The sequence below is a fragment of the Marmota monax genome, unplaced genomic scaffold (genome assembly GCF_021218885.2).
Source record: "Marmota monax isolate L192 unplaced genomic scaffold, Marmota_monax_Labrador192_F-V1.1 WCK01_AAM20220418_F8-fsc00023, whole genome shotgun sequence".
NCBI lineage: Eukaryota > Metazoa > Chordata > Mammalia > Rodentia > Sciuridae > Marmota > Marmota monax.
In genome coordinates, this window is record NW_026692907.1 from 3,186,973 (window position 1) to 3,202,035 (window position 15,063).

At 48.3% G+C, this 15,063-nt stretch overlaps 1 protein-coding gene across 6 annotated transcripts in view; it reads right to left on the minus strand.

Moving 5' to 3' along the window:
* Ssbp3 (single stranded DNA binding protein 3) overlaps window positions 1–15,063 on the minus strand; it is a 157,560-nt gene that overhangs the window by 109,537 nt on the left and 32,960 nt on the right. The window lies entirely within an intron of this gene.

Below are 15,063 nucleotides of genomic sequence, written 5' to 3' on the forward strand. Positions count from 1 at the left end.
CCAGACCTGACAGAGAGACTTCATAAAATCATGCCGTGGCAGGGAAAGGCCCTCCGTGGTCTCACCAGCCGGGGGCGGGGGCTCAGCCCCCCACTGCACATTCTCTGGGCTCACCAGGGGAAACAGAGTTCCTGGTCCCCTCAGGGAGTGACCACCCAGAGGCCTGTGTGGTTTCCCTGGAGGACCAAGAAAACCCGCAAGGAAAGAGGACTGAGCCATCAGTGAGAGGACACCAAGCTGAAGGGGTCAGAAGGAGAAAAGAGCGGGGGAAGCACGGAAGGGGGCTGGCAACTGAGACTCACTATACCACAGGTCTGCAGCGGGCAGGCAATGCCTGGTGCAGCGGCCTGTGGCGGGCACTGAACAAGTGAGGCCACTGCGCTATACACAGGTCAACACTCCCCCTGACAGAAAGCTAAAGACTTGCTTTCAAAGTGTGGGGGGAAGGGCAATACACAGGGGGCCATGCTTCAGCAAGTCTGCTTTTTTCTTGAAGTAGGTGCACCATTAGGATGCTTGGCATCTACTAGTGAAGGAGAAGAAAAATTCCATCCTGCACGTCCCTGCCACCTCACCCTCCTGGCTCCCCAGCCGGCCTCTCCTTGTTACAGAAGGGATAGCTGGGAGGAAACCCAGTCCAGTGAATTAAGAGTGCTGATGTCTTCTTTTCTAGTAAATGACCAGACCGACCACAAACAACCCAGTGCCCTGAGAGGGTGACGAGGTTTATTAGTGTGCTGGCCCAGTACCCAGCCCTTCCCCATGAAGAGGGTTAAAGAGCTGAAATGAGGCTATCCCCTGGGACAGCTGTCCCCTGGGACAGGGAGCTAGTCACTTCTGCTGGGATTTTATCATGTGCAGCCTGTACGCTTACAAGGTCTTTGGACACTGGTTGGTGGGATGCCCATGAGACCACGACAGAGGCAGCTTTGGAGAAGCCCCTCAGGGAGGATCCCAAAGCCAAGGCCAACAGGCAATCAGCACTCACAGAGCACCTGCCACGCCATCCAGGCACAGGGGCAGAGTATTCTTACAGCAAGGTCTCCTTCCTTAAGTCACTCGAGGGCAAGGCTGTGACTACACAGACACATCCCTCTGCCAGTGTCCAGGACAAGGCAGGAACTCCAGGAACAAATCCAAGATGAAAAGGAATGAGCTTTTTCCATTTTAACCAACCAGATGGGCAAGCTGCCACCAAGACTATCCATTATCTGGTCTCATTTATAATCAAATCCTTTGGCTCCTTCAGCAAGTATCTTTATTGGGCATTTACTATGTGCCAGGCACTGCACACACCAAAGCCAACACTGACACACCTGGCTGCCCTCAGGGAGTACCTCTCACCTTGGCAACCAAATGCTGCTCTCTGAGCAGTTTTCCATTTCTGTCCTGAGGACACAGACTCTCAGCATCTGGATATAATGGACTCTTAGATTCCCTTAAGGTGTGCCCTCATCCTGCTCAGGTGAACAGGAAGGCAAAGGCACAGCCTCGGGGCTTCCTAAAAATCCCTGTGGACCAGACGCCCAACTGGAAGCTCCATAAGCAAGTCCGCACCTGCTAATAAGCTGACGACCATTTCTCAGGGCCTGTGGCTCATGTCTCACTCCAAGTTGGAGAGAACACCAGGACAAGGGACAAGAAGCCTGGCTTCGGCTGTGACACAGGAGAAGGGGAGGCAGGCTGACCTCCAAGCCTGGGCCTGCTGCCCCTTCTGGTAAGACGAGGGGGTTGTCCAGCCTGACCTCTAAAGACAGCCTGATGACCATCAGGAGAGGAACCATCCTGGCGGGCTGGGTCTCAGGGAACAAAGGAGGAGGCGACGGGATCCCAGGCAGAGCAGCCCTCCACCGATGTCTCCCCGCCTCCGCTCTCCTCATCACAGGGAAATCCTGCCCACAGCCCTGAATAATAATAGAAGTAACATTTAGGTAAGGTTGGGGATTAAGCTAAACCTCACTTAAGAGGCAGGGATGTTGGCATTTGGGAGCAGGAAACAGGCCTGGGAACGCAGTTAATACCTACCACAGAGCAAAGCGGATCGCCGCCAGCTTCCGCCCGGCCACTCTTCTCCCTCTTGCCAACGGCAGACACTTCAAGGGTGCCAGGCCAGAGAGTGGGGGCTGGAGGTCAGTGTTGGAAGCCACTGGCAAACCAGAAGCCAGGAAGATGACTTCATGGGTTCAGGATACCAAAACCGAGGCAACGCAGAACGGAAACGTAGGGGTGGGTGGAGGTAGAGGAGTTCCATGGGGAGAACAGACATGTACGGATTGTGAGAATCACCTCTCCCTAAAACCTGTCACAGCAGGAAGTTTCTTCAGCCTGGTGTGGTGGCACATGCCTGTAATCCCAGCAGCTTGGGAGGCTGAGGCAGGAGGGATCACAAGGTCAAAGCCAATCTCAGCAATTTAGCGAGACCCTAAGCAACTTAGTGAGACCCTGTCTCTGAATAAAAAGGGCTAAGGATGTGGCTCAGTGGTTAAGTGCCCCTGGGTTCAATCCCTGGTACAAAAAAAAAGGCAACAGCTTTTTCAGTTGTTGGTAGTAATTCCTGGGACATAAACAGACTTTAAACCATCATAAGACAGAAACAGACTACGGGGGTTTTCAGGTGGCAAGTTCCCTATCACTAGAGGTAAGGCAAAGGCTGTAGCCGGAACCCGAGCCAGAGAGTCTCTGAGAGCCAAAAAGGACTTGAGAGGTTATCAGCTGATAACATACTGATGGGGCAGGGGGACACAAAGGGAACATTCAGGCCCTTTATGTTTTAAAATAGCCTTTCCTTAAAAAAAAAAAAAAAGTCTAGGATTCCTAAGGCAAGCATAGAAAGGTTCTGCCTGCCTCTCACCGACCTACAGAGAGCTTTTTATAAACATCAGGTTTCCCTGGCATCCTTGGCCAAACTCCACCCACCTTCTTCCTGGCTGTAGAGGTCACTGTGTTTTTGTGGCAAAAGCTGCAGGTGGTCACTGAAATGCTGGGTAAATAAGTTCCATTATGTAAAATACTCAAATGTTTAAGGTAATTCTGTGCAGCAGAGAATCAGAAATAAATTTCAGGGAGTAGACCCTGTACAAGAAATGTAGGTGGGGCGGCCAAGGTTGTGGCTCAGTGGTAGAGCACTTGCCTAACATGTGAGGCACTGGGTTCGATCTCCAGCACCATATAAAAATAAAATAAAGGTAATGTGTCCACCTACAACTTAAATGTATGTATAGAAATATATATATATGAAGAAATGCAGGTGGGCATTATGATTTTAGGAGGATGTGCTGCCATCTTGGTAGACCTCACCCAGTCACCCAGACTAGCAGGCTGAGGTTGAAATGAGAAAAACCATGATTTGGTAACACTCCCCAGCTACCCTGGAGAAACGTTCAGAACAGAGATCAGTGATCATCAGGGAGTCAAATGTGAATTTCCTGTCTCAACCAACTGGGTGTCAGTGGAACTCAAACTACACCCTAACTCCTTCAGAGTTTTGCTCATATGCTGAATTCTGAGAACCTCCACAGCACCCACACACCATACACACTCAAGAAATACTTGTACAGTGGCACACACCTGTAATCCCAGCGTCTTGGGAGGCTGAGGCAGGAGGATCGCAAGTTCAAGGCCAGCCTCAGGGACTTAATGAGGCCCTAAACAGCTTAGCGAGACCTGTCTCAACATCAAAAATAAAAAGGGCTCGGGATGTAATTCAGTGGTAAAGCATCCCTGGGTTCAATTCCCAGTATTAAAAAAGCGAGCAAGAAAGAAAAAAATATTTGCATGGCTGGGTACAACACATCCACTGACAGAAAGCTTAAGATTCACTTTCCAAGTGTTGGGGGAAGGGCAATACTCAGGGGGGCTATACTTCAGCAAGTTTGCTTTTTTCTTCAAGTAGGTGTACCATGAGGATGCTTGGCATCTACTAGTGAAGAAGGAGGAGAAACCTATAATCCCAGCTACTCTGGAGCTAAGGAGAAAGAATAGCTAGTTTCAAGTTTCAAGCCAATCTGGGCACCTGTACGAGACCCTGTCTCAAAATAAAAAAATAAAAAGGGCTGGGGTTGTACTCAGTGGTAGAGCACCTGCCTCGCATTTACTAGGTCCTGGTTCAATCCCTGAAGAGAAAAAGGGGAATGGGGAGGAGGCATACTTTTCAAATGGATCTTTAAAACAAATAAGCAAACCAAGTATCTTTTCTGTTTTGGACTCAAGTGCATAACTTCTTTCCCCAACTGATATCCTTGCAGTCAACTCAAAATATTACATTATTTCGCATTCCCTGAATTCACAGAGGGATAAAAGAACTGTCAAGCCAGCGTGGTGGCACATGCCTGTAATCTCAGCGGCTCAGGAGGCAGAGGCAGGAGGATTGCAAGTTCAAAGCCAGCCTCCACAATTTAGTGAGGCACTAAGCAACTCGGTAAGACCTTGTCTCTAATAAAATAAAAATAGGGCAGGGGATGTGGCTCAGTGGTTGAGTGCCCCTGAGTTCAATCCCTGATATAAAAAAAAAAAAAAAAGAATTTTTATGGTGTGCCCATCATTTTATCCCTAACCTGTGGTTAGAATATGCATTCAACAAACACCTAATAAGAATTAGCAAATTCACTGCATCATGTTAGCCAAGTCACTTCTCTCTCCAGGTCGTCTTTTTTAAGTATAAAATGACGATGCTGCGGAATTCAGGTGTTCTTGTCCAGTTCCAATGTGTTGGGAAATACAAGACATGGGTAAGCTGGCTTAGGAACGGCTTTGACCAAAGAAAGCCTGTGCACGGCCCACCCGTGTTCCACAGGGAGGAAGCTAGGAGGCAGTGTGGTGCCACAGACAGCAAAGGCTTCAGAGCCCAGGACTGAGACCCAGCTCTGCTGGGGACACATGACTTCGAAGTCACTGAACCTCTTTCTTTAAGCCCCAACTTTCTGGTCTGCAAATGGGGGGTCACATCTAGCTAACTGGCCAGGATACATCAACCTGTATGACAAGCTAACGCGTGGAAAAGCACTCTGCAACAGCAACCCTCAACTGCAGGTTCCAACTCAGGACAATGGGTACTCAAGACCACTCTCCAACTTGGCCTAACTATAAAGAGGCAAATTTTTTAGGAGGCTGAGGCAGGAGGATCATAAGTTAGTTCAAGGCCAGCGTGAACAATTCAGTGAGAACCCATCCCCCCCCCCCAAAAAATCAAATAAAAATGGCCGGGGTTGTAATTCAGTGGTAGAGCACTTACCTACCATGCATGAGGTCCTGGGTTTGATCCCTAGTACCACCAAAAAAGAAAAAAAAGGATAAATTTGATACAGCTCAATTTACTTCTTCCTCCCTTCTAAGGAAATCAACGGGAGACAAGTTTAAAGGAAAGAAGGGGAAATGTTTGGAAAATTGAACAACCAACCATAAAAAAAAAAGACGAGTCCTTCCAAAGCTGCAACCCCGCTCCCACATGGGCATGAGATAAGCCGGGTAATGCTGCCCCCAGTAGAGCAGCCCCTGCCAGGCTGAAGGAAAACCTAACTGTGGTCCTGAGCTTGCAGCCTGAGAGAGGAGGTACAAAGGCTATTGTTTTCAAGGAAGGGGGACACCCCTCTTCCCCACAGCCTGGTGGCCAGCTAAGCCAGCAAGGTAGCAATCAGTGTGTATCAACAAAAGTGATGGCCAAAAAATCAAGACAAGTGACCTTCGGGACAGGCCAGATAACACAGGCCCATAATGACGCTGCTGGGCAACACGCACTGTCACAAGCAGGTAAGAGCCACATTCTGGTCTCTGGACACCTTGGCACTCTCCTTCCCTCAGGGGTTCAGTTCTCATTGCTGAAGAGGGTCCAGATGGAAAGTCCTCCAGAGAGACACTCTGTATCGCTCTCTAAAAAGAAGACCTGGCAAAGGTTCTTGGGCAGCTGAAGGCAAAATTCAGAATGTACACCTTCTCATCTGCAGTATGGCATCTTGATTATCTTCATCCTCATCTCCTATTAGCATAGGAGACCACAACAAGCACACCCACACAACCCTCTAGCAAGAAGATGCCCTTCCTTTTCTCACCATGCATGCATCTCCTCTCTCCAGACTGGGAGCTCCCATGGGCATGCTAGATGGTCACTGCCAGCACTATATTCAGACTGCCCCAGAACCAAGTAGGTGCTCAATTAAGAACAACTGGCTCACTAGGCATGGCGACACACACCTGTAACCTCAGAGACTCAGGAGGCTAAGGCAGGAGGATTGCAAGTTAGAGACCAGCAACTTAGCAAGACCCGCCTCAAAATAAAAATTAAGGGGACTGGGAATGTAGCTCAGTGTTAGAACAACCCCGCATTCAATCCTCAGTACCAATTTTTTTTTTTTTAATTTTAAACAAAGAACAATTCATGGCACTAATCTGACCCTCCAAGGCAAAGCAGTCCCCTTGTCCCAGGTCATTCCTTCCACAACAGTCCTCTTTCCCCCAAAAAATAGCCTGGCAAAGAGTGGGGACCAGTGGGGCTTGCCCCACAGACTGAGGGGGGATGAATAGGGGCAAGGCATCTGGCTCAAGCCCCCTGGAAAGCCACAGACAGTGGCAGTCTACTTGATGAGTGAGGACCCCAACAGGCTCCTGCAGTGGCCACTACACAGGTGGGGGCTCCTGCAGGCCAGGGAAGGAAGCATCCAGGGAGGAAAACCCAATTAGAACTCAGAATTAGCACAGACAGTACAGAGGTGAATGAGTGTGGCTGTGTCTCAGAGACTCTATTTACAAATAAATCCTATAGGTCTTAGTTTGCTCTGAGGACTGCTATAATGTTGTTTTGTGCACCAGGCTCGTATGGCGCCAGACTACAAGGCCCTGAAAACTTCAGGAAAAAGCAAGTCTCAATCTGACTTTCTTCCTAGACCAGGTAGTTGGTTTATTTCTGTAAGTTCTAGTTTACCTTCTTAAGCTGTCCAAACATCTGTCTGAGCCTCTGAGCCACATGGCAGGCTGCCCTGGGAGCTAGTTCTGTTTTCAGCAGTGGGTCCTCTTTCTCCCCCAGGTAAGAGCCACGCTGTAAAAGCCTTCCAGGAGGGCATCCTGGGGGAAAACAGTCTCCAGGCCAGTGCACTGCACACTGCTGTCTCACTCAGACTACATATTTACATGAGGGAGGAGGGTCTTGGAAAGAGGGCTGCCATCCCCCCCAGCCTCCATGGTCTGGGGCACCACTGTCTGGAGGGTGTTCCGGGGGGGTGCACCAGGCTTGGGAAGCTCGCCACAGCACAGCACTCGGATGGGCCCAGGTACTGTTTGCTGAGCCACATCTCAGTGTGCACATGGTGCAAGCACATGAGCTTTTCAATCCATAACTGCAAACCTCTAACTACAAAGTGGCTTGTTTTGCCAATCTGGGAAACGGGAACAAATGTTTCCTCTACCTACCAACCAGTTCAAAGGAGGATCGGCTAAGTAACCTTCTGCAACAGTATGAATAATGAAAATTTCTTTACCCAAAGGGAAGGTATTAGCACAATTCCAAGAAATGAGAGCTTATTCTGCTACCAAATCAACAATCTGATGTCTCAACAGAAAACACAAGAGAGGGCTTCAAACCCACCCTTCATTTTATACTCTATTCCTCTACCCTGAAAGAAAAAACCTCTTAGAAACCAAAATGTTCTGTGTGCAGGAGAACAGTACTATTAGCCCTGAAACCAACTACTGCACCACCTATTCTTTCTAATGTGAAAACAGAAAACAAGGAAATCCCTAAGTTGATAAAAGCAACCAAGGTTTAAATATCTTTTTCTTCCACTATAAAGGTATAATGGAGGGAAAGGGTATTGTTTTGTGGGAGAGTGTTTCTTTAATCAGACTTTAAATGGGATGCACCAAATCTTAACAACTCTCTAGGGCTATCTGCACTGAGCTAGGCACACCTGCTCCTTAGAGAAGCCTGGATGGTCCACCTCCCCAGCAACTAGGGGAAGCTCAGAATAGACCCGATTTGTGGCAAGGCCAGGCTTCAGGACAGTCCAGGTGTTGGCTCCTAATTCAAATAAGAATTCTTCCTTGCATACCAGCATAGTGCACAAAACAACATTATAGCAGTCCTTACAGCAAACTAAGACCTATAGGATTTATTTGTAAATAAAGTCTTTGAGACACAGCCAAACTCATTCACCTCTGTACTGTCTGTGCTAATTTTGAGTTCTAATGGCACAGCTGAGTAGTTACCAGAGAGTCCATGCAGTCCCCAAAGCCTAGTAGATACTATCCAGCCCTTTCCAGAAAAAGGTAGTGACCTGCTCAGCAAACCACCTCCTATGGCCCCATTTTAAAAGCTATAGTGACAAGGTGGTTTTGAAGAATAAGGACAGCTAATTCTGCATGCACCTCCATTTTACAGAGAAACTGAGGCACAGAGCAGGAGAGAAGACCTAGCAGGGTGAGAAAGCTAGAAAGCTTAGCCTATCACTTTTTTTTGGGGGGGGTGGGGGTGGGTGGTGGTGCTGGGATTGAACCCAGGGCCTTGTGTATGCAAGGCAAGCACTCTACCAACTGAGCTGTATCACCAGCCCCCTATCACTTTTTTGTTTTTTAATATTTTTTAGTTTTAGGTGGACACAGGATATTTACTTTTATGTGGTGCTGAAGATCAAACCCAGTGCCTCATGCATGCTAGGTAAGCACTCTACACTGAGCCACAACCCCAGCCCCTAACCCATCACTCTTTAACACAAAGTAAGGATGAGGTTCTCAGAACAAAATACCACTAGTAGAAGAAATGCAAATAGAAAAGCAAACCCTACACATAAAACCCCAGTGCTGGGCCCAGGTTTAACATCACAAATGTGAAAAATGAGAGGGAGACAGGGGGTGGCCATGGGATGGTCTAAGCAAACAAATACCCAAAAGGACAGACTATTTTATTACCTCTACAAATACCCCTTTTACACACCCCAAAACACAATCGCTCATTACAAGTCCTGCCACCCTCCCTGCCAGAGGTCACTCCCCCTTTCAGCAGCAAGGTGAACTTGGCAGTACTGAACCCAAACGGCTTCTCTTCACCAGTTGTCTGCAATGTCAGCTTTTCAGGTGCTCATGCAACTCTGCCCTTGAGTCGTCCAAATTAGCAAGGCTTGTGCTAAACTTTAATACTCCAGTGATTAAGTCCTCTCCCGAAAGAAGTGGCCCAGCACTTCCCTCAAAGCAGCCACAGAATACCAGTTGAGGGGGACATGCAGATGGAAAGAACCCCTGCCTTTACAGAAGGGACAGGAGGGATGGACAAAAAGCCCAGGAGAAGGACCAGAATCCAATTTCTCTGTTTCTAACATGACAAAGGCATAGAAGAGCTTCCCTCAGATATGCACCAGGAAAACAGCAGACGTCTTGAACAGTGCATGGAGATGAAGCAACATTACAAAGTTAAAATTAATTAGCTGGCATGTTGACAGAGGCTCCATTGTGCTGTGGAGTGAAGCAATCAGAGTGCGAGGGCATCACACACAATGTCGAAAGGCCCTTGGCAGCCCAGGTACAAGAAAGAGGTGAGGACGTGCTCTGTGGTGTCACCAGCATGGCTCCCTGCTGGGGAGTTATGCATGCTTTTGTGTGCTTGTGTGTATCAATGAGATGACTCGTGTTCAGATTTTCTTAATTTCAAAAAAAAAGCAACAACCAAAATACTGATAATAGTAACTCTGCCATCAACTGGGGAACTGAGTGCAAAGATCACCTCTGAGCTTCTGAGCAGCCTAGGAGAGGAAGGCAGGAGGTGATGTGGGCATGCAAGTGCTGGATACTGGTGGGGGCAGGTGCTCTCCTGATCCAAAGACAGAAGTGGGGTGGGAGGAGGTCCACTTATCAGAAATATTAGTGATTCCAGAAGGCCCCTTATCTGCCATCAACCACCTCTCCTGCTGTGATGAACTCCCGCTCCCCTTCCGCTGGACAACCTGCCATCTCCCAGGCCTGCCCAGCCTCGCTCACACACTCGGCTTCTCTGCTTCCTCTGCCTCCTCTGGCAGAGCCATACAACCCAACTGTTCAGAGCACCAACTCCAGAATCAGGCTGCCTGTGCTCAAATCCTAGCTCAGACACTTACCAAGCTGCAGGGATCCTGGGCTGGTTATCTGGCCTCTCTGCCTCGGGCTCCTCACTTGGGGAACTACTCACAGTTCTGACCTCACAGTTATTAGGGTAAATGAAACGAGTTAGTTTACACAGAGCACCTAGAACACTGGAAGAACAAAACCAGGGCCTCAGTTGGTTTCATTAAGGTCTCCACCTGTCCTTGGAGAGTACTTCCTCCTTAAAGTCTTCCCTAATTCCTTGTATGGGTTAACTGCCCCCCTGCACCCCCAGCCCAACCCCGGAGTTCCAACTGCTGCTAACACCTCTCTGGTGGCATTACAGCTGATTTGTGCTCACAGCTATTTTTATCATTGTTGCCCACACAACTCCACTGGCAGAGTACTAATGATCCCCATTCCCATCTGCAATATGGGGCAGAGTCTCAGGCAACTTGGCCAAACCACATGCTGGGCCATAACACCTTGGTATTATGGTTACCTTGGTAAAAACCTGCTTCCAGTCTCAGGAAGCTCCCCCTCCCCTTTGCAACTGAGTGACACAGTTCATGTCGATAACCCTCTCAGAGAGCCTCAAGTTTCTCACGCTGGAAGGGAACCATGACATTGTTTACCTTGTGGGTTTTCCCGAGGATCACCTACAGCAGCCCACAAGGTTCCGATACGGTGCTCTGCACATATACCAGAAGCAGGGCTGCCACCCTCTGCTGCCAGAGCCCAAGCGGGTTCTAAGGGTTAATCCCAGTCTATATCCTTGAGTCAGTCCTTTAAAATGATCTACTTAGATAAGAGAAAGGAAGGAAAAAAAAAAAACCAAAAACACCACCTACCACTCTTGCCCATAAAGCCTGCCCCTGGAGCCGCCTCTGAGGCACCAGCAGCCACTGAGGAGTCAGGAGGGGCCTAGGCAATAAAAGCAGAGACACAACCCTCCTTGTGAGCAAGGTCCCTGGATGCCCCATCATTGCTCTAGTCCAATCTGTGCCTCTCGTGCAAGGTTTAAGGGACATAAAAAGCATCCAGATAAATGGGTCTCTACTACTAAGCTTGTACACAGGGAAAAACATCCGAATCTAAATCAATTAAAATGTATTAAGTCCCCATAGAGCCCACTGCTCAGAGCATTCCAAGAGTAAATGGAGAAGAGAGGAGGAACAGGGTTCCAGCCCTCCAGAACCAGACTGGCCAAACAAGGCAGCACAACAAATTGCAGGTTTTTCTCGAATTTCCCAGGTACCAGTTAGCTGGGCCTCCCAACACTGCCTGTTAGTACTTTGACCAGGAACAACACGGTGAAGCAAAACTTGGATCATTCCCCTACACGATGTGCTGGAAGTTCTGATGGACTTTTACTTCCAAAGTGTGCTCTGGGTACCATGTGACCCAACGATCTAAGAATACCATCATGTCTGCATGTGCAAACGTCAGCCACAAGGGTGTCCATCACAGTGTTATTTACAATATGAGAAAACTGTGAAATAACTGAATTGAATGTGAGACAATCTGAATGGAAGATTAGAAACAATCAATAGTAAGGGATGTATGGCACATCCAGCAGGCTAACTGGATCACTAAAAAAGATGGAAAATGCTGGACGACATAAAAGGACCCACGGAAGCCTTCACCGGACACCAGAAGAGGTGCTCAGTGAAGGAAGACAGTGGGCTCTGAAGGATGGTGATGCTGTGCTGCAGCCCAAAGGACTGAAACAGTTCAGGATTCGATTCCTCAACCAGAGGAGGACGACAGTCAAACAGGTTTGAGAATCATTCTCTTTCCTGCTGTTTCCCTACCCCACACCTCACCTGGCTCCCCTGCCGAGATCTACTGTGCACTCCAAGGCACTAAAGCTCTTGAGAAGGCCACCAGGAAAGAAGCCGCTTTGCCCAGCATTTCCCAGAGATCTGGCTTCAGACTTGCCACTGAAATGTACTGAACATCTCACTGAAAAAACAGTCAGTCAGAAATAACTGAAGCCCACACCCTCTAGGGTCCCTCCTCACTGTTAGAGCAGAGTTAAGTCTGTATTTCAAGTGGGAAAGGTCCTCTTAAGTAGGGGGGCGGGCCAGGATTCCTGGAGAAGATGAGGGTTTGAGCTGAACTTGTTCCAAAAAAGGCTTCTTGGGCTCAGGACTGGGAGTGAACCAGGAAGGCCTGCCTGTGGGCAGTGGGGCCAGAAAGCCAGAGTGACCATGGCTGGAGAAATGAGAAGACTGTGAAGCTAAGTGAACAGATGAAAAGGCACCTTGAAATCCAAGGTCAAGAATATCCACGTGGAGGCTGACAGCAAGAAATCGGCTGATGTTTGAAGAGCTTCGTGATCAAAAAAGAGAGAGTCACTAGTTAGGTAAGTGTGACAGACGGTTCCTGTGTGGGTTTCCGTGTAGAGGAAAGACTACAGGAAAAGACCTGCGGTCCTCTGTTCTTGTGTTCTGCCGATCCATAGAGGTGGAGAACTCCAGGTTCCACTTGAATGAGGACTTCCAACCTCCAGCTCAAACCTGGTGTGTGAAGATGCCCAGGACAGAATCAGACGCTCAGACTCCCCACCAGCCCAAGAATCTGACTTTATCCTTTTGGCCAAGAAGGGATTCCCAAGGATGATACCCTCAACAGAGTCCTGGGCATAATACTTCTCAATTCTTTCTACCCTGCCATCTCTTGGGATCCCTGCATCCCATGGAGGTCTTGTATGATATGAAAGAAGCCATTCTCGGAACATCCAAAGAGAAACCAAAATACGGAGTAGACTCAAGGTGTCTGGAAGAGAAGGGTGTCCATGTTTCCCCCTCTGTGCTTCCCTTGACTAAGAGAGTTCAATCATGTCTCCGCATAGCTCGTCCCACCTTCCATGCCCTTCTGGATCACCATCTGGCGCTCCAATATGAGTGGCCTTTCTTCTGTCAAACATCACGTATTTTACTCAAGATTCTCCCGAGGCCTTTCTGGAAGATGGCAGTTGCTTTGTCAGATGGGTATAAGGCTTCCAACTGGAATTCATTTACAATATGCACCCAACTTTCACCTACCTGGAAATTCAAACAACCAAGAAACTCATACAGTGTCACTGGCCAGCTTCCACCCTGATATGTGACACTGGTGACAACAAACTCATCTTGCATGCTAATGTTACTTGACTGATAAAGTCTGAATGGAATGCTATGCTGAAAATAATTCTGTTCGGCAGGAAAAGAGTTACTTTGATCAACTTGCAATGTCTAATGAGAGCAAGGGAGGAATGTCGGAGTATGTGCCAAGCAGTTACCATCTGTCCTGTACACCATGACTAGCCTTCAGATTGGAGTCTAAGTTTTATCATATACTGACTGGACATGTGACTTCAGCAAGTCACTAAAGCCACCTGCCTTTTCATCAAAAAAATAAACAGGGTAATAAGCCTTGTCTGTCATTCCCCCAGGATTGCTGGAGGGTGCCAAGGAGCCAGTAGTGTACAGGAGACCACTCTATGAAGTGTCCAGAGCAGGGGGTTATTATATTTACAGGATTATAGTCCTTCTCCACAAGAGGGGCCCTGAGGCACTACACAATCCTGAAGAGGCTTCCAAATCAACAAAGAATTAGCAAGAGCATGGTGGTTGTTAGTGGTGGCAGCCCTCAGTGCGGCTCAGCTCAATTCTAAACCTGGAAACAGACTTGGCCTGATTTTCTGATCCCTTGTCAAACAGGATAAAGAGACCCCTGCATCTCAGTGGTTCTTTCCAGTGCTACTTGGCATAGTGCCATGGGTAGACATAGTCCAGAGACCTAGATGCTCAAATGCCACCAAACGGGCCCTGAAAGTGAGATGACAGGGCCAACCACCTTCTTATGGCTACTAGGTGGGAGAAAAGCAGTGATACTGCTGCCAGGAAACCGCCCAAAGGGATGTTGCTGAAGGGCCACAGAGAAGGGTCTCCAGGCAACCCCACGGCAAAGGATGCTTCCTGCACTGAATCACTGCTCTATACAGCAGGTCACTATCCATTTTCTTTGCATAGGGTATGATCTTGCCAAATTGAGTTCAGAGTTGAGAGTTGGTTTCAAGTGTGTTAATACACCAGAGCACTGAGGAAAACTGCACTGCTGGCGGAATACTCTCCAGTCCAAAGCCCAAGTGGGAGAAAGAACACGTGTGGACTCCACCTGTGCAAGAGCATGCTTCTGCTACACAACCACTGCACAACCAGTGTGCCCTGCAAGGCTGTCCTGAAGGACGCCTGGGGCAATTTTAGACCCTGTTTTATGATGCACGGGGAAAGCCTGCTGGAGTCTTCCTGTGATGCCACGCAGAAGCATGGGATTTGGAGACACACCCAATTTGGTGTTTCAATGTATCTACCAATGATTATGACTTTGGACTTTTGCACTATCTACCCTCCAAGCTGTTTCCACTTCTGTAAAGTACGGCTAAAATCGCCTGTAAGAATGTTGAAGAAGACCATCAATAATAATTACTAATATCAAGAGATAAGACACAACAATGAAAATGACTAATGTTTATAGGGGCTGTGCACGTGCCAGTGCTATGCCGGGCACTCTGCCCACATTTTATCTAATCCTACCAAGCCCGACATGCTCCTGGCCTCTAAAATAAAGACAGTAGGCAGCCAGGTGCTGTGGCACAGGCCTGTAATCCCAGAGGCTCAGGAGGCTGAGGCAGGAGGATCGGGCATTCAAAGGCAGCCTCAGCAACTTAGTGAGACCCTGTCTCTGACTAAAATACTTTAAAAAGGGCAGGGGATGTGACTCAGTGGTTAAGCATCCCTGGGTTCAATCCCTCTTGTTTAAAAAAAAAGACAGTAAGGCAGGTAGGGGTAGTTGCTGCCTTAAAGTCCAATACCCTTCTACCTGCAACTACCACCTGTTAAAGGAACTAGGGGTGTGACAGTTCTCCATATCATAAAGAACTCTCTCAGCACACCCCATGGAGCAAACTCCATCCAAGAACTTCACTTTCTTTTATGGATTGGGTTATATTCACTTTGCAGGTAAGAAAACTGAGGCAAG